This window comes from Chionomys nivalis, chromosome 5 (genome assembly GCF_950005125.1).
Source record: "Chionomys nivalis chromosome 5, mChiNiv1.1, whole genome shotgun sequence".
Classification (NCBI taxonomy): Eukaryota; Metazoa; Chordata; class Mammalia; order Rodentia; family Cricetidae; genus Chionomys; species Chionomys nivalis.
In genome coordinates, this window is record NC_080090.1 from 101,669,242 (window position 1) to 101,689,709 (window position 20,468).

Sequence of the window (20,468 nt, forward strand, 5' to 3'; positions counted from 1 at the left end):
TGTGATCTTCCTGGTACTTTTCTGTATTTGTGACCATCTTTGAATAGAAGCACTGGGATTATAGGTGTGTGCAGCCATGCCCAGCTTTATGTGGCTTCTGGGATTTGAACTCAGATTCTCACACTTATGTAGCAAGTTTTCTTAACCCCCAAGCTAATTCTTGTATGTGTGATGTGACAAAAGGGGCCCAATTTTATATCTTTTTCACATGATTATTCAGGGGTTCCAAAGTTATTTTCAGAAATGACTATTTCTTCTTGTCTGAAATTAAATGTCCTTGGATGTATGTTTTTATTCCTAGACTCTTGACTCTGTCCCATCAGCTATGTTTATCTCTCCTAATGATTGTGGCTTTGTAGTGAGGTCAAATTTGAGAAGTCTGAGGTCTGCCAAGTTTGGTCTTTAAAATAATTAATTAAAAAGCTTCAATATTTGTATTCAATACTAAGAATACATTTTAGCATTATAAAGTACAGGAAATAAATTCAAATTCATGTTTCCAAATTCCTGGCATGCTACTCTTTGTAACTTGGGAACAATAAACCTGTATTCCCTGGAATTTTCAGAAACTGGAAAATTATGATCATTTTAAACAGGCTTCTAACACTGTTTAGACAGATAATTTCACCTGGTGAGGGCTTTTTCAAAACAGGGTTTCTCTGTGTAGTCCTGGCCTTGAACTCAAAGATCTGCCTGCCTCTGCTTTGCAAGTGCTGGGATTAAAGCCATATGCCACCATGTCCAGCATTTACATTCATTTTTAAAGTGCAAAATTTGCTAACTTTAGTAGTGTATACAAAGAAATACAGCCTTTAAAACAAATTTATTTATTTTTTTGTTTTTTTGATACAGGGTTTCACTGTAGTTTTAGAGCCTGTCCTGGAACTGGTTCTTGTAGACCAGGCTGGCCTAGAACTCACAGAGATCCGCCTGCTTCTGCCTCCCAAATGCTGGGATTAAAGGCATGCACCACCACTACTCAGTGCATTTAATTTTTTGCCATGTTATCTGTTCTTTAGAATTCCTTGTTTCTTATAAACTTAAAGACTGTTTGTGTGTGTGTGTGTGTGTGTGAAGATGTTTTCTCTGAGTTGAAATATTTCCCATGAGTATCCTTAAGTCTCATGAGTTTCTAAATTAAAACATTCCATCTTAGAGAGAGGTTAAGATACAGGTGGTAAACAACTCACAAGTCTCAAGAACTCTCTGAAATTTACAGAACTCAGGAGGACCCTCCATGACCAGGTAAGGGTTGCTGAGAAAAGTAGACTCTGACTTGACAAGCTGTCTGCATAAGTGCACGAAGCTCCAGGATTGCAGCTCTCATTAGTCAGAACCTAAGATGGAGTTAGCTTTTTAGTGACTCAGCTGCCTTTGGTCCATTTCTGTAAGCAACTCTCATTTATGTTCTTATAAATAACCCAAATAAGCTCACTTATTCACCAGGTTGGACTTAGATGGAAATTAGGTTAATTTCGTCCTTCATTGGTCCCTTAACAGGGGTAAATACATGCTGATTCATGTTTCCCCAGGAAAAGTTACACATTTTGGTAATTGTCTTAGCTTCGTGCCTGTTATGATAAAATGCCTGGCAAAAACAACAAAAAGGAAAAAAATACCCTTATGATTCAAGACTACAGTCCATCATTGTGGAAAGTCAAGGCAGCAGAATTTGAGGCAGAAAGTCACATTACTTCCATTGTCAAGAGCAGGGAACAAAGAGTGCATTAATTTTAGTGGTCAGCTTGCTCTCTTCACTCTTACATAGTCTAGAATTCTCTTTCTGGGGAATGGTGCCACCCACAGTGGGTGAATCTTAATAGCTCAATTAAAGTAGTAAATATTATTCCCCACAAACATGCCCGCAGGAGAGTCTAAACTAGATAACTGAGACTCATTTACCAGGTGATTCCACTGTATATAAAACTGAGAGTCAGAACTAACCAGCACATAAAGGCTGTGTTGAATATTTATCTAGCATTAATCTCTTACCAATACTAAGTATTCCTACCTATAAATATGACTGTAATTTCATTTTGTGTCTGTATATGATATTACATGTATGCGTGTATGTGTGTGTGTGAGAGAGAGAGAGAGAGAAAAAGAGAGAGAGAGAGAGAGAGAGAGGGAGAGAGGGAGGGAGGGAGAGGGAGGGAGGGAGGGAGGGAGGGAGAGAGAGGGAGGGAGGGAGGGAGGGAGGGAGGGAGGGAGAGAGAGAGGGGGGTATTTATGTATGTGTGTAGACTAGGGCAATATATTGGGTGCCCTGCCCTACCACTCTCTATATTATTTCCCTTGAGAAAAGGTCTCTAGTTGAGCCTGGAGATAGATTACTGAACAACAAGGACCAGAAATTCTTTTGCATCCACTCCCAATGTCCCTGAAAGTTCTGGGATGACAAGCGTAAGTGTATCCACACATAGATTGTTGCATGGGTTCTGAGGATTGAACACATATGCTTATGCTTGCCCACTGAACCATCTTCCTAGTCCATCTTTTCATTTATTTAGCAGTATTCATGACACCAGATATATGTAAACAACATAAATGCTCACCAGTGGATAAAGAGGAGTCACATTTGTACACCATGAAATCTGCTTAACCACAAAAAGGAGAAAGGATCTTACCATTTGTGAAAATATGGAGGGGTCTGAAGGATACTGGATTATGTAAAATAAACAAGGCATATAGAAATAAATACTATACAGCTTCATATGCTTGTAAAAATTTTTAAAAGTTCATCTCATAGAGTAGAAAGTAGAGTAGTTATCATCATAGGCTGGGAAGGCAAGGGGAGAGGTTGGTCAGAATGTAAGGTGAGATAAGAGTATTCTTATAATAATTAGAGAAGTGATTTTAATTTTATTTAATATTATTTGTTATTAGTAGTAAAATTATAATAATACTAATAAGTAAGTGATAAATGTAGGTAGAGACTGCTTGTTCACTTCCTGGCATCCCAGTCAAGCCTGAAATAATCACATAGAAACTATATTAATTATAACACTGCTTGACCAATAACTTAGGCTTCTTATTAACTAGCACTTATATTTTAAATTAACCCATTCCTATTATTTTATATTTTACCTTGAGACTCATGGTTTACCAATAGTTCCGGGGCAGAACTTTCTGTGAACGTCTTTCTCCTTCAGCAGCTACATGGCGTATCCTTATAGACTTAGCCTACTCTCTCTATATATATCTCTTCCAGTCTGACTATATTCTGCCCTGTACAGGCTGAAGCATCTTCTTTTATTAACCAAAGTAACAAAAACAGATTCATAGCATGCAGAGGGGAGTCCCACACATCACCTACTCTTTTCTGTCTAAATAAAAGGAAGGTTTTAACTTTTTTTTTTTTTTTTTTTTTTTTTTTTTTTTTTTTTTTGGATTTTTCAAGACAGGGTTTCTCCGTAGCTTTTTGGTTCCTATCCTGGAACTTACTCTTGTAGACCAGGCTGTTCTTGAACTCACAGAGATCCGCCTGTCTCTGCCTCCCGAGTGCTGGGATTAAAGGCGTGTGCCACCACTGCCCGGCTGGAAGGTTTTAACTTTAACATAGTAAAACATATAACAAAATAGTTATCAAGCAAGAATTATAGTTACACTATTTAGTCTATTTACATTTGGTAAATTAAGGAAAATACTCTATAATCGATCTTATTTTGTGAGTCTAAAGTTTTATATCTAATCTAACTTTTATAATTATAAAACTGTCTTTCTTCAACTCCATCAAAGACTCTAGAAGGATATAATATTACCTAAGTTAACAGGAAGTCCATTGTAAGCAACTTTCAAAATTCTAGAATTGACAGAGATGTCTCACTGTCTGGACAGTTACCCAACGTTCTTTTGTAGCACTGGGGCATTCATCTTCAGCCTATAGGCCCATAGTATCTGACAGACTTTTCCGTGAAGCAGAAAGTTTTAAAGACTGTTTCACCTATTGACAGTTTGTCAGTCACTTTCTTCTGTGTCCTGTAGAATGTCTGGCAGACACTTTCATGAAGCAGGAACCCTGAAGGAACTGTCTTACATTTAGGCAACTTCAGCAGTCATTTCTCTGTGGGTCCTGTATATCCAGTACATACAGCATATTATCAAACAGTCCAGGCAAGAGGAATTTCTTGCCCAAATGGCTAACTAACTCCATAAGGAGAGTCTTTGATATCCATCTTCCACTTAAAGTAGATTGGTGCTGCCAAGATCAGATGTGTCTCATTGTCATGAAAAGTCTTAAGTTCTTAAAACATTTTAAATTCCATATTCTGTTAGTCTTTGGAAAGTTTGAAGAATACGTATCCATCTGAAATATATCTCTGTACATCTAGAAAACTTAACTAACATGACTGCAAGCTTGACTATTATAGAGGACTATCTATTAACTTGTATTTCTTAATTATACATTACATTTTTAAATGAGCTGCACAAACACAATACCTTAATCAAAGCAGAAATATACATATAACAAAATAGACCTTAAATTTGTATCAATGAAACCAAGATTCATACCAATGCAAAGTATTCATCTCTATATCATATCCATTTCTAAACAAAACCAAACATTTATAAACAATCATTTAGGGAATTTGGGTGTTGTTCTCTAGACTATTTTTTGCTGATTGGGGGTGCTGTTAACCAGGCCTTTCATGGGGTATGCTCTGTGGCAGGTCCATCTCAGCCACAAGTCCTGAAGTTGTCATGGATGTTGGACCATCTGGGCCTTTGCTTTAGGGGGTCTTGTTTGATCAAACCATATTAGCTGGTAAAGAATCCACAGCTCTTGATCCTCTGTGAAAACAAAGCAGAACCTCTTTTCCAAAGCAACATATCTAAATTTTGAACAACTAAATTTTAAAGTAAGATACCTTTAAAATATATATGTTGGTTTAGCTTAGCAGTTCATGTAATGAAATGTCTCTCTGTGCTTAGCTCATTCACTGTCAAAAAATTTAAAGAAAATACAAAAATACACATAACTCAGACTCTCTGTGTATTTTCCATCTTTATATGGCTTATTTTTCTTACTCTTATTTTTTCTACAAGTTTAATATTTATTTTATTGTCTTTACTCTTTCAACCTATGACTGTCTGTACTCTTTTATATTATAACTGTCTATACTCTTTTCCCTCTTTCTCAAGCTGATGTATATTCATCAAACAATGTGATACATTTAGGGGTCTTTTTCTTCTGAATTTGTCTTTATTATGTGTATATATGTAATTATTTTCTGACCAGGAGCACTTTTTTAAAAAAAATGGTAAGCAGGCATGACTAGGGCCTACTCCATGGCCCTGCCTGTTGGCTTCACAACATAGCAGAGGCATATTCACTGCCTCTGAGAGCCATGCACATTTCCAGTTCCAGGTTGCAGTAGGTCTATGTCACCATTAAGAAATTTGTAACATGCTGCTCATAGATCCCATTTAAGGGCTTAGCCTCCTAAAAGAGCCAGAGCTGTTCATGGAACTAGCATGAACCAGGAAGCCCTCCTCTAAAGAACCTGTGCAGCCTTTACTGCCAGTGCTGAGTCAAGAAGACTTCTTTTAATGGAGTCACGGTGCCTGTGCTTGCTGCCAGCAAACAGAGTCCATCTTTAAAAAAAAATGGGGCTACCAAGAAGCTGTTCTTTTGTGTCTAGAATTACTTTTCAAGATCTCTCAGGTTTTATATGGATGTAGTTGTCCACGTTGTGTGGTGCCAATTTGAAGGCAGAGACTTCTTGTTGGTTTCCCCGCCACCCACACACAAAATAATCACATAGAAACTATATTAATTACAACACTGCTTGGTCAATAGCTTGGGCTTCTTATTAACTAACTCTTATATCTTAAATTAACCCATTCCTATTATTTTATATTTTGCCATGAGACTCATGGTTTATCAGTATGGTTTCAATGTGGACATCTTTCTCTGAATGTCTTTCTCCTTCAGCAACTAAATGGCAACTCCTTGACTTCACCTATTGTCTCTATGTATCTCTTCCAGCCTGACTATATACTGCCCTGCTATAGGCCAAAGAAGCTTCTTTTATTAACCAATGTGACAAAACACATTCACAGCATACGGAGGGGAACCCCACATCAGATATAAGACATTCGGATTCTTTATTTTACAATACAGTGACCACAGAAAACAGTAGCATTATCAATGATTATCAATGGGTAATTAGGGTCAGAGCCTGGTCCCTGGAATTAACAAGCTAGGCTAGGACACTTGTCAGTCAGTTAAAGAAAGAAAGAATGTAAAAAACGGTGAAAAGAGATTTATTCAGTGTGGTCACACCAGGAATAGGAACAAAGAAGCTCAGTGACACCCCCTTCGAGCTCATCTTTGGGGTACTGTCACGAGGCTTAGGCTTAAACAGGAGTAAAGAGTATGATGCTTTGATTGGCTGCTCAATCCTGGTCTTGGTGTGGCCCTGCCTATTATCTTCAGTGTTTCCTGGGAGGGGTTCTCGCATGCTCTTAGCACTGTGTGGAGTCTTCCTGTGAGACAAGCTCCTTTTCTAGAGGGTACAGGCTTCAGCCTTTTCCTTCTCCAAGCATAAGACTCCTGGGAAGTTTCTTGGGGACAACTGTTTAAATAATTGGATAGTCAAAAGGAGGGACACAAGGGTTTCTTTAGGATAGCTCTTTTTCTGCCTGTATAGTTAAGAATGTGTTACATGTTTCAAGAAGCATGGGGGAGTATAGGTTTTAAGTTCTTTCAATTATGTTTTGGAGTTTGACTTTCATATCTTTATTCTACACATTTTATTCTCTGAGTTGCTATTTTAAATGGATTTCTTTTTCCATTTTGGACTTTTCACTGTGCCTGCACAGATCTACATCTGGGTTGTCAATTTCTTTTTGTTTTAGTCCACATTTTTATCTTTGTGCTTCTATTTAATATATTTTGTTATTTAATTTTTATCCCTTCTTGCCTTTCATTGAATCAGTTTAGGGTTTTTGGATAGGGTCTCATGTATTCCAGACTGGCCTTGGAACTGTTTAAATAACTAAAAATAATCCTAACCTCCTGATCCTATGTCTTCACCCCGAAGGAGTGCTAGGACTACAGGCATGTGCCATCATGCCTGGTTTAAGTAGTGTTGTACACAGAGCTCAAGGATTTGATAGCTCTCATGCTAGGCAAACATCGGATTACTTCTAATGGGTTTAAAGAAAAGATTAGAGCATCAATTTTAAAAACTAACTGTTTGCTTGGTGATTTCTATTAAATTAGGGAATATGCTAAATAATTACCCATAAAATAATTTAAATTAATTTATAAGATAGACTGGAAGCCACATTTTTTATCAGAAAGAAGCAAGAATTGTATCTTATTCTTTTCAATTTCCTTTATTTTTCTTCCATCCAAATGTTATTTTTGATATAATGTAGGGTTTTAATTACATTGCATTGGGTCTGTTGGAGCTGGGGTTATAGGTCATTGTGAGCCTTTCATGTGGTTGCTGGGAACTGAACTTGGGTCATCTGTAAAAGAAGCAAGCATGCTTAATTAATAGATCAGCCCCACAAAGTATCTTTGGGTAATCATATATGCTATTTTTGGTGTTTTCTGAATTCATATCTTAGAGGTTGCTACATTTCTTAGTTCTAATTTTCAACCTGCTCATTGTAGAAACATATGAGAAGAGATGCGATGTGACAGTTGAGGTCAGGTGGCCTGTGGGCATATCTGTGGGGAAGTGTTTTGTTTATTAATTGATGACCCAGCTCCCTGCGGGAAACAGTATAGGAATAAAAGAGAAGAGATAAGTGGCAAGCATACATTCATTAATTTGCTCTCTTCTTTGCTCTTGATTGTGGATGTGAAGTCGTCTTTAGCAGCCTCAAGCTCCTACTTCTGGGATGTCTACATATGATGGAGCCTGGAATTATGAGCTAAAATAAACCCCTTTCCCCTCAGTTGTTTGTTTTTGTCAGATTGTTATTATAAGACAGTTGAGAAAGATGCATTAATGTTTTTTAATGCATTTGGTATGACTGTGTAACCATCCTTGTGAGTAGCACAGGTTGTCCAAAGCCCTCTGCCAGGGCAGTACACACCTTTCCAGTTCTTTCTTGCAAAAATATTAAAAGTCTTAAAAGGAAAAAGAGATTATTAAAAATTATTAATAATTAATAAGTATTAATAACAATTAATAACAGGGTAACTTTGACATAGCTCTGTTTCTTGTGTCTGACAGCTTCACTGACACCGTCCATAGGCTCACCAAGCCTGGTGATGCTCTTTTAACCCTACACTATCTGGCTAGTCCAGTCATAGCTAAATATTTGTCTTCACCTAAAAGCTTACTGGCATTGCCACAGCCTTGGGTACAGAGGATGACTTGGTGCTTCTCATCTTATACAAATTTAAAGCTTTTTAAAAAGTTCATTTAAATATGAAAATCTTGTAGGATATAAATAAATGAAATAATGGAAAACATTTCTACATGCCACATAAGTGCTGGTGCCTATGGAGGTCAGAAGAGGGATCAGATCTTCTGGAGCTGGAGTCATAGGTGGTTGTAAGCTGCCTCATATGGGTGATGGGAAACCAACTCCAGTGTTCTTGAAGAGCAGTAAACACTTTTAAATGCCAACCCAACCCTCCAGCCTGGACTTTGTTTGTCTTTCTTTTCTGTTTTTGTTAAATGACATCATTAGATGATTCATGTGTAACCACATGAATGGGATTATAGTTGAGGAGATATCACTCTAGGTCATAGGACAGCAGGAGAAATTAGTTTTTACAGTAAACAAAGATCTAATCTTGCTTGGTAGAGTCCACAGAGATATCTAGAAAGGAAAATGGCCATACCCAAAGATCACAGAGGCTTAGGCCTTAACCAGGGATCATTACTACCGTAATAGCAATATTAACAATTGGGTGGTGGTATTGCACACATTTAATCCCAGCACTTGGCAGGTGGATCTCAATGAATTTGTGGCCAGCTTGGTCTACAGAGCTAATTCTGGTAGGCCAGGTTCTACAGAGTTAGTTCTGGGGCACACAAAGAAACCCTGTCTTGAAAAAAACAAAACCAACCAACCAAACCACCAAACAAACAAATGGAATATTGTCTCTGTTTCTGCAGCTTTCTCAACAGTTGTTGACTGTACTGGAATTCTTCGTTCTCAGTTGGAGAGAGGTTTCAACCATCTCCCCTCTCTCTCCCATGTCTCCTAGTTTTCCCTGTTTCTCATCTTTCAGTTCAGTGGTAGGCTGCTTGCCTAGCATAAGACCTCGTGTTCAATAGCCAGAAACACCAAAACCCAAAACATACCCAGGAACTTCCTTGTAATGAAAACTACTCCAGCTGGTTTTTCTGGGGCACAGATGCAGAACTGTACAGCCTCACCCAGAGTGATCTTGAGAGCCTGGCGGAGTCAAAGGTCTTCTAGAGCCTGATGGAACAGGAGCAGAAACAGGTGGTCAGGAGCCTCAAGTTTAGAAGCAAGGGGCATAGTCTAAAGTTGCAGGACAGACCAGAATTTTCCACAAGATGTATCTACAAAGTATGGCCTTCTCCACTGAGACTTCTGGATTACTCAGTAAACCCACTATAGCCTCCTTTTGAAGGATGCTTGGCTTTCTTCACTAGCAGGATCATTTAAAAGGTATATTTAAGCTTGCTGGTCAGCTTTTATTAAAACTTTTTGTCTTTCCAAAGACCTAGAGTCATGGCCTAGGCTTCCTTTTGGGTGGGTCAGAAAATGTTTGATGTAGTGAAGTCAGCTTTTGCCAGCGCATCACAGGACTAGGTACTGCAATGAGCACTCCTTGAGACTGTACCAGACTTATACTCCTGTGTACGAACTTGTCTTATCCACCTAATGCCTCTATCTTTGTTCTATTTACTTACCTATTTATTAGACTTACTCTTGTTTTAAATTTTTGTGCATATATGTATTTGAGTATGGGTTTATGCATAAGTGTAGTGCCTTCAGAAAACAGACAAGGATATTAGATCTCTGGAACTGGAATTACAGACAATTATAAACTGATGTGGGTGCTGGAACTGATATCTGCAAGAGGAGCAAGTGCTCTTAACTGTTGAAACAACTCTCCAGCTCCCATATGCAACACACATATAAATTGTTGAATTGAATTGATAAAAACACTTTATTAATTGATAATAAGAGGCATATTTGAGTTTATTTTCCTTTCTTCAAGTCAAGTTTTATTTAGTTATTTCCATTTTATTTGCTGATGGTGTTTTGCTCTTGTTACACTCCTTTATTGATTTTGTGCATATCTGTGTGCGTATGTGAATGCTGTGGAGTGACAGTGGAGGTTAGAGAACAACTTGTGGGAGTCAGTTCTGTCTACCATCTGGTGCCCAGGAATTGAATCAGGTCATTGGTCTTGGAAGCAAATACCTTTACCTGCTAGCCATCTCACCAACTTGGTTATTCCTATTTTTAAAGAGATCTTCGAGGATGATCCCTTGCAAACATAGAAGCCCAAACTGTGGTGCGCTTCACTATTTCGCTATCGGCTGCTCCTGATGTAGCAAAGAATTATTGTGTGGGTATTTGGCATCTCATTCATGGATCAGAAACAGCAAAGCTACGTAGATTGAGAAATGTAGGACCTTAACTATTTTCAACCAGAAATTTATATTTTAGGATGATTTCCCAGGATATTCAAATGTTCACCCAAACTTGAAAAATGAACAAAACTTTGATTTGAATAGTTCAAAGAAATTTATTTTAGTGCCTGTAATAATGAAAGGAAAAACATAGTCTTGTTGAAGAAATGAGGACTGGGTTTAACATCTCCACCACTCCTTGGCTTCTTATTCCAAAAGCCTGGTACCCTATAGCTTCCCCCCACCTTTTCCCCATTCTCACTGTGTTGCCCTGGTTGACCTGAAACTTGCATAACTGTAGAACAGGCTGGCCTGGAACTTACAGAGATCTGCCTGATTCTGCCTCCTGAGTGCTGAGGTTCAAGGCATGTATTACTACACCCAGCTTGAGTTTAGATTTTCAGACTCTGGGTCATAACTCCATGAAGGTCACATATTGAGTGCGGGGAATCACAAAATATTTGGAAACAGTAAAAGGATTCTGAATGCACAACAACCAAAAATTAGTCCAAAATAAGTTGTGTAATAAGGGGAGGCATTTCTTGGAGCGCTTGCCTGTGCTGCATTCCAGGATTCCCTGCAGCCTTCATCCTGAACACACATGTGTGCTTTGCACTGTTCTGCCCCAAGCATCATGGCTAAGATGCTGTTGTATGTTATAGATTATAGTGCTTTATTGCACATATTATATTTTTTGCTATTAAAGCAACACAGTGCATTAACTATAGAAAGCAAATATTTCAGATATTTTTCTAGCATTCCTCAGCATGTAAGTAAGCATTAAATTATTATGTCACTGGATAATATTGTCTTACATTTCTTGATTTAAAAGACTACTACTTTAAAGCTGACTTGAATCATGAAAATCCATTCAGTGAATTTTAGATTGAGAGTAGAAAATAATTTTCAACATTTTCTTCAGTGACCCTAAACATACTTCTGCCATTTTGTATTAGAATTTTATACAGTGGCATTCTTAGCATTTATAAGACTGAAATGTTGATCAACATTGACAAACCTTGAGGATACATCCTGCAGTATCAAATATTATGCCAAAAATTCTTTATATAAAAATAATAAACTCATCATCTTATTAATATAACTTTTCTTTAATCTTTAATGAATGTTTATATATATAAGCTAATCATCTAAAATGTATGATTTATTATTGATAAATATTTGATTTGTATACCAATTGTATATAACTGCACAAAGAAGTGTTTCTTGGGCATAAGAGGATAGAGTTTAAAGAGCCCTGGACTAGAGAAGCTAAGCATGGAATCAGGATATTGATTCCATGTCTCTGCCCAGAGCACTTTCTCATGTCTACACCAGCAGAATGGAAAGGTTTGTGGCTCCCAGGGGACACAGGGGGCCAAAACAATACTTTTCTTTCTCCTTTTGATGTTTTATTAAAAAAGAAACATTCCAAAACTAAAGTTTTAATATAATATATATTGATTTGAAGCATTTCATGTCTTCTAGAAAACATATTGCTACCCTTTGAAGGGACAAGTCTCACTGACATTTTGAGTCAAGGATATTTGGGTCATGGTAGATTTTTTTCCTCTTGTGCATCTGTACAGTTACTTGAGATTTGAAGGTGTTCTTAAATCAATCTGATGTCTACACTCTGAAGATGCTTGTTCACAAATAGCACAGGAGTTCTTAGTAGCAAATGAATTCAGGTGTGTAAGGCCCTGAAAAAGAGGGGCGCTTCATTCTATCCTGTTGTGGTACCCAACAAATCCTACTTTCAAGAGCTGACAGCTGAAGAGGTAGTACTTTTCAATAGCTTAGCTTTTATGTGTTAGTTTAGCAAACATTTTAAACACTCTGGTGGCATAACTGAATTTTAGAATGAAAAAATCAGAGGTTTCTTCTTCTAAGAAGTCAAGGGTTTAGAAGCTCAACAGGCAGTTTCTGATTAGTTATAAATCAAGTGCGATGCAATTGATTGTATCTATTGGATGAGACCTAGGAATCCAGAGAGCATATGCTTCGTCCTAGGAAGACTGAAGAGGGATGTCAGATTGGGGCTTTAGAATCATAAACCTCATCAATAAAAACTGTGTTGCATGAAAGACTCTTGTATAGATTAGACTGGGCAGAAAACCATGCAATAGTTTTTCTGGACAGCAGAGTGACCTAAACCAGAGCTGCACATTTAGAAAGTAATATATCTTACATGTTTATGGCTAAAGCATAGATTTATAGGTTTTTAATTCTGACTAATAGTAGGAATACACTGCGCACAATGATACAGTTTTACACAGACATTCAGACACAACTGCCTCAGAAACTAAAAGCTTCAGGAATGTTTACCTTTGCCCGACCAATGTCAGCACCTTCTTTCTGTGTCTCTTTGATTAGATTAGATTCATTTATTAAAATTATGACAATTCACTAGGGTGCCATTATCTACAATGTGTAAAGCAGCAGCATAGAAACCATATTACTAGAGTGGAATCGGTGCCTTGTTGATTACGAAGGCTACTGAGTGTAGAACAGAGGCTTCATTTTCCAGTCTGTCCTGTCCCCTCAGTATCTTTTCCTGTCTGTCAAAAACTGTTCCCATTTTCTGTTCTCTGATTGAAGATCACATGTTTATTCTCTATTGCAACTAATTCAAGATGCTTGTAGAAGTTGAATTTTATATGAATAACAGTCACTTGTTGGTTTACAGTTTATCGATTCTATGATTCTTATGATGATAATGTAAAATTAGGATCTTAGCTGATATTTTAAAGTTTAATAAATGGAGGAAGTTTGATCTGGGCCCCTCAGTGGATGAGTCATGGACCTAAGGATTTCACATGACGGTGACTTCTTTCCCCAGCTCCTGGGCCTTACTCCCATTTTCTGTGGATTATTTTACTGTAGTCCTTTTACTTATATATGTGAATGTTAGCACAGGTTTCCTAGAAAAAAACACTTTAAAGGTATTGCAAGTTCATGGCTAATTAGGAAGAAGGCATTTTCAAGCTGCCAGGCGTTTTGAGCCTTTCAGGGGTACTGTTGAGTTTGTTCTGTGGGGTGGACAACAAAGACCCACTCTGACAGGAAAGCGAAGCGGCAGTTGAAGAGTGAGGGGCCACTGACCGACTTTGACTTCTAGAGACCTGAGGCAAGGACCTAAAAGCATCAGCTGGAGGCTGAAGGTCCCAGACACAGAGAAATAGCTGTAGATCCCGAGGCGCCATTCAGTTGTCTCAGGTCACGGACTGAATAAACGGGAGAAAGTGAGCTGAGCACAAGCTCTCTGCTTCCTGCTGCGGATGCCATGCGACAAGCGCTTCCGGTTCCTGTCTCCATGCCTTTCCTGCCATGGTGGACTGCACCTTCACAATGTAAGTGAAAACAGCCTTTTCCTTTCGCAGTTGGCTTTGTCACAGCTGTAAGTAACTAAGATAGAAAATTTGTGCTGAGGAGTGGGCCTGTGGCTGTGGTAAAACCTGACTGTGTAACCTGTAACCAATGAGAGCCTGTTTTCAGGAGGAATGCAAGGGTTTAGAACTATAGGCTGTGGAAGCCCAAGAAGGCTGTGATGATGCTGAACAAGTCAGAGTGGGAGAGCTGGAGAGGCTGGAAAGCTTAGAGAGATTCAGATGGTCCAGGCTCAGCTCATGGTATGTCACTGGGGTAGAGACCACTCATGTTCTCTTCGGGCAATGACACTGGCATCATCTTGTTCATGTTCTGGGGATCTGGATGAACTATTCCAAAGCAATCAGCTAATTTTGTTAGTGTCATGTTGGCCTCATCCCCCTGCTGCCACGCCTTCCTTGCAATTATTGACTATTTATTCTTCAACTGTGGCCTGAACTAAACCCCTCCTCTCTTGGGCTTCTTGGGTTGTCTTTAGTCGCAGCAATGAGTAACTCATAGACACTCAAGGTCTCAGTGAGGACATCTAGCCTGGGGAGAAGCAACACCTTCTGACAGCCTCTGCCATTTTCTGAATAAACATGTGCTAATTTGTCTCACCTACTTGCTCAAAGAATGTTTGTCATCTGCTAACAAATGATAAAATCTGGCAGAGGTGATTCATGGGAGGAAAGAACTCAGTTTCATCCACCCTTCTTTAAGGTGTTGGCCACAGGGGTGTGGCAGCGACTGTCACATAGTTAAGGTAGTGGGACCTATAAGATGGTTACTAGATTGTATGTGATAGATTCACAAAATCCAGAAAGCCATGCAATATACATGAAGCACCCAGGAAGCTGTGAGAGGGCAGGGCTCAATTCACCTCCTTACTTCTCAGCATCTATCTCATCTTTTGACTGGGAACAACCTTGTCCTAGGACCTCCTTACTTCTTGCACTAATGTGTGTGGCTTGCCAATACCCCATTGCTTTGCTTCTGATAGCTATTTACTGTATATGTGTATTTTCACATTATAAAATCACTATCATTAGTAGGAAGTCCAGTTGCCAAAGCAACTAGCAATGGTGGATGCAGGTTTGTGCCACCTCCCCCTAACCCCATCCCCAAGTCCTATACCCACACACCCTTTGACTTTCCTCAGACCAATGGTGGTGGCCTTCTCTTTTTCTCCTGTGTTTGGAACTGTAAAATGTTCTACAGCTTTCAGCCTTTTTCTTTCTTTCTATAGGATCTCACTGCCTTTTCCCAACAACTTTTATATGTCAGTTTTTCAAAGCAGACATGTGTTTTAAATAAATAAAACATTAGAAATTTGTAACAAAAGATAGGAAGTTTTCTATTGTATCATCCTTATCCACCATTGTCATCCCTAATTCTTTCTTTCTCCCTCTTTCTCTCCCTCCATCTTCCTCCTCCTCCTTCTCTCTCTTTCTCCCTCTATTTTAACAAAGTCTCAGGTATCCCAGGCTGCCATCCTGCCCAGTTTCTCTCATTCTTTTACTTGAACAACTAATTTTAATGCTCTTTGTTGATTGTTTATCTATTTTACTTCATACTTCTAAAAAACAGAATTAAATGTTACTTTTAGGTTTTTTGGTTTTAGTTATGACGAGTTATTTTCTGTGATATCGATTTGTTTCAGTTTTCTTCTACTGTTACTTTTTTTTCCTCAGTTCTTCATGATAGCAGGCTCAGGTTTTGCTTCCCAGCTTCTGTGTTGGGCTTACCATGGAATTTAGGGAAAGAGACAAACATAAAGAAGAGGCCAGGGGGCAGGTGTGCAGTGCATTGCACGCTTTGTTGAGCTATTTAGGTTTTATCTTCAGTGCAACCAGAAGGCTTTGGAGAAGTTTTACTATAGAATGACATGCCCTGCCTTAAAAACTTGCCCCTTTTTGGGGGTGTGTGTGCATGCATGTAGCCAGAGGTTGTGTTCAGGTGTCTTTCTCTATAGCTTTCCAACTTATTTTTTGAGACAGAATCTCTTACTGAATTGAAAGTTCACCTACCTGACTAGATCGGCTAGCTAGTGATCCTCCTGTCTCCATCTTCACAGGATAGGATTTTAAACACATGCTATCATGCCTGGCTTTGTCTAAAACATGTACTCTGCAGATTCAAATTAAGATCTTTGTTTTCACACAGCCATCAAACAGCTACTGACTGAGTCAGCTCATTGGCATCTTGCCTTTTACACTTTGATTATTGTGAGGAATTCACTGACAAACTATTACATTTGTCCTTGGGCAACAAAGGTGACTTTACTCAGTGTGGCTAGCTGTGCAGTTTCAGAAAACTCAGGATAGGAGATTTATTTTAAAGGAAACATCAAGGGAACTGAGGGTCAAAGGCTTAGAAAGAGCAGAGGAAACAAAGGTAACTCCCAGGTTTGCTCCGAACAATTGAATGGATGGTGAACCATTTTCAGAGATGGGAAATACTGGAGATGAGATGATATGTTACTGAGCACAGAAGGAGAGAGAAAATGGTTATACCCTAACTTAAAATCTTAGCATGTGCATGTTTATATATATGTTCGTGCATATACAAGTACAGATGTGTGAAGGTGCATGTGCACACATGTGTGCATGAGACCAGAGGACAATTTTGGCATCATTCTCAAGACTTTCTCTATCTTCTTTGAGATAGGGTCTCTCATTTACCTGGAGCTCACAATTTTATTAGAGGCCAATGTCAAGTGTCTTCCTTTTATAGTTTACCTTCTCTTTTGTGATAAATACCATGACTAAAAGCAACTTGGTGAAGAAAGGGTTTCTTTGGCTTATATTTTGTGATTATAATCCATCATTGAGGAAGTTAGGGCAGGAGCTCAAGCAGGAGCAGAGGCAGGAGCCATGGAGAAAACTTCATGACTGGGTTGTTCCCTCTGGCTTGCTCAGCTAACTTTCATGTATGGCCCAGACTCACCTCCTTAGGGATGATACTTCTCACAGTGGTCTGAGACCACCTACATCAATTTATCAAATGACTGTCTGTCTTTCTGTCCCTATGCATTTGACCCATCTTGTGCTTTGTTTCCCTTGAGCTAGAGTTCCAATTTCTAGGAACTGAACATCTACCTCAAGAAGAGGCCAATTCAGATGTCAAGATTCTGGAGTAATGATACTTACATCCGTACCCATGTCTAGTAAGTCTTCAATAAAATGCCATTTATACACACTCTTAGCTTTGGTCTTTTATTATTTATAAAAGTCTTCCAGAATATAAATTTTCGATGTCCTACTGGAGTGTTTGATTCATTCTCCACATCTATTCCATCATCCCAGACCAGTATTTTTTTTTTTTTTTTGCAGTATGCACTGGATTTTTAAAATTTTCCTGAGAGACACGTTTTCCACAGTAAATGGGAGTGATTGGACCACATTCATCATGGGGACCTGCAAGAGGCCTCCAATGAGCTTCCTGATGGTATCAGGTTGCCTTGTCTGTATTTTCTTGACCTACATTCGTTGGTCCAATGTCGACCTTTGCCACACCTCCTACATGTACCTAAGACTGAGACTTCCTATTCTTGCCATTCCCAGAGCAGACATTATTTCTAGGAATTTCTTGTCTACAATCTCTTCTCGGATGTCCTATTCTACAACAATTAAAACATTTTGTATTTTGATGTCTCCTCATACCATTGGAAATTGCTTCTCCTACCCAAGATTCAATACCATAGTTAAATGTCTTGACATTCATTGTGTGTAAGACCCATTCATCCATTGGTGCTGATCTGACCTTTAAAGGCCCAAGAATCTTTTTGCATTCTAAGTTGGCATTCTCAAAAGCCAAAGATTCAATTAGTACAAGTCCAGCTTCTGGGTCTGTTACCCGTATCTGTATAGCCTTATTAATCTTTGTAAAAAGTCATTAAAGGGTTCTCTCTGACCCTGTTTAACCCTAATATATGATTTAGTTATGTTTCCTGATTCCTGAATCCTGTCACAAGCATTTAAAGCTGCTGTGCTACATAGGGACAAGGTGTGTTCATCATAAAGATGATCCTGAGGATCAGAGTAAAGTCCCTCACCAGAATTTGATCTTGGGAAATCTCAAGTCCCTTTGCTTTTCTCTGTTGTTCTAAAATTTTTGCTTCTTCTCTCTAGTAACATTTCCAAAACAACTGAGGTCTGTTTTCTAGGACCGCTGAGATTAACTGAATCCAGTCTTGTGGCACTGCTTTGATACTTGAAGCCCGCATTTTGACCATGTCCCTAACAAAGGACAAATGTATTTCATAAGATACAATTGCTTGTTTAATTTCCTTTAGATCAGTCATATATATGGGCTCCCATGTATATTCTTTGACTACCTTAGGGTATTTCCTGCCAGATGTTCTTTCTGATGATATCACTGGAAAGGCAGGTAGAACTCTGGGTAAGCTATCCCAGAGTTTGGAACATACTGATGAGGCTAAATTTTGTCTTTGTACCTTTTGTCTCTGTTCATCAAATTTGATAAATTCCTTAATCTTTTCAAATATTTTTACCACTGCCTTTTGTAGAGTCTGGATCTCCTGTCCAGTGTTCTGTTCTAATGCCCTCATTGATGATTCCAAGGTGTGAAGTCTGTCCAGTAAAGATAATGTCCTTGGACATAATTTTTATAGCATGCACATTACCTTCCTGGAGAGATATTCTCTCAATCAATCTATCATAACCATTCAACAGAGTCCGATTAATACATTCAACAGTATGAGTTCTGTCAGACAATGTCTCAGCACCCTCTGTCGTTGACTGGGTTTTGTTTGTTAGACCCTTAAGACTCTTGAGATTTTAGCTTCCCTAGACTATCATGGTTGTTTACTTCGTGAGTCTCATTAGCTTCCAGTTCCTTCTGGAGGGGAAAGTTTGAATTTGGAGAAAACTATACAACAGAATTAAATAAATATCCTGATACGGTTCTGCCAGAGATTGTGGCAGTGCTAGAGATCAGCAAAGCAGGTAGTGGGGCTACACTGTGCAGGGCACATAGCATCCTCAGAGATTGTGGTAGGTGCTGGATCCCAGCACAGCAGGTAGTCGAACGACACTGTGCAGGGCACATAGCATCCTCAGAGATTGTGGCAGGTTCTGGATCCCAGCACAGCAGGTAGTGGGGCTACACTGTGCAGGGCACATAGCATCCTCAGAGATTGTGTCAGGTGCTGGATCCCAGCACAGCAGGTAGTCAGACAACACTGTGCAGGGCACATAGCATCCTCAGAGAGGTCAAGAGGATCCTCCGGAGAAGTGACTCTAGGGCCAGACCTGATGTCTGAAGGATGAGGATGGGTGACCTAGTCAAGAAGGTGGGGAGTGTGCACTTTTCAAGGAATAGGAAACAGGCTGGGGGAGGCTCACAATTTGGTGTTTTAAGGGAACTTCAAATGAAGAAGAAGTGGTCAGGGCATGATGGAGAAGTGGTGTGAGGAAGGATGGCAGAGTTGTGGGATACCCAGACGCTTGAGTTTGCAAGAGTCACAATTTTGTACCTTAAATGCCAAGGGATGCTATTGAGAAGTTTTTTATTCTTTCCTTTTTTGTTTTTAAAATTTGTTCTTTGCAAATTTCATATATGAGTACAATATATTAGAGATCATGTATGCCCCCCATTCTTCTATTTCAACCTCTTCTGCATGTCCCCCTTTCCCGATCAGTTTTATATTCTGCTCAAGTGAACATACGTATAGCCTGAAGTATAGTCGTCCACCACCATGGACCACACCCCTGAAGAAAACTGACTCTCCCTCCTATAAAAGCCACCAGTTCTCCTCAGTTAGGAGTGGGGTTTACTAAGCAAGGCCTCTATCCATGACTGCCTTGATCCTGTGTAGGTCGTGTACAGACAATCACAACTGCTGAGGATTCATGAGAGGCGTGGCCAGGCCATGTCCAGAGGACACTATGTTTTCAGCAGTCTTCCTTGACTGCTGGCTTTTACAATCTTACCACCTTCCTTTCTGCAATGTTCTCTGAGCCTTGGGTGTATATAGGTGTGTTTGCGATACAAAAGTCCAATTTAGGGCTGAACATTAAGAGGTTTTTTCCTAAAAGAGAATTTTGTGGTTTTGAAATGTTCTATAGATACTATAAAAAGGTCAGACAGGATGTGGGTGAGTGTGGCTAAAAACCAAATTAGAAGCCTTTTGCTCTGTCCGCCTGAGAAACGACAGTGGTGTATTCTCTGGCATTGGGGTCAGTGAGGGAATGGTGTCCAGGAAGCCTTTTTAAAAAAGACAGAAGCAAACTAGCAGCAGTACTCAGTTGTTTTTATATTTAGAAACAAGTACGTGTTTTGCATATGACAGCATCTTCATGCTCATTCATCCCCTGGATTAATTGTTCTTTGGTGAATTGAACTCATTCACCATTAGGTTTGACATGTTAAATTAATCAGGTCCTTTAAAAGGCTTCCAACTCCCTAAAGCCTAGACAGTTTAGGATTGCATCCATATGTATCAACACTGGTTTTGACAGTACGTGAAGAGAGGGAAAGTTGCATTTGTTC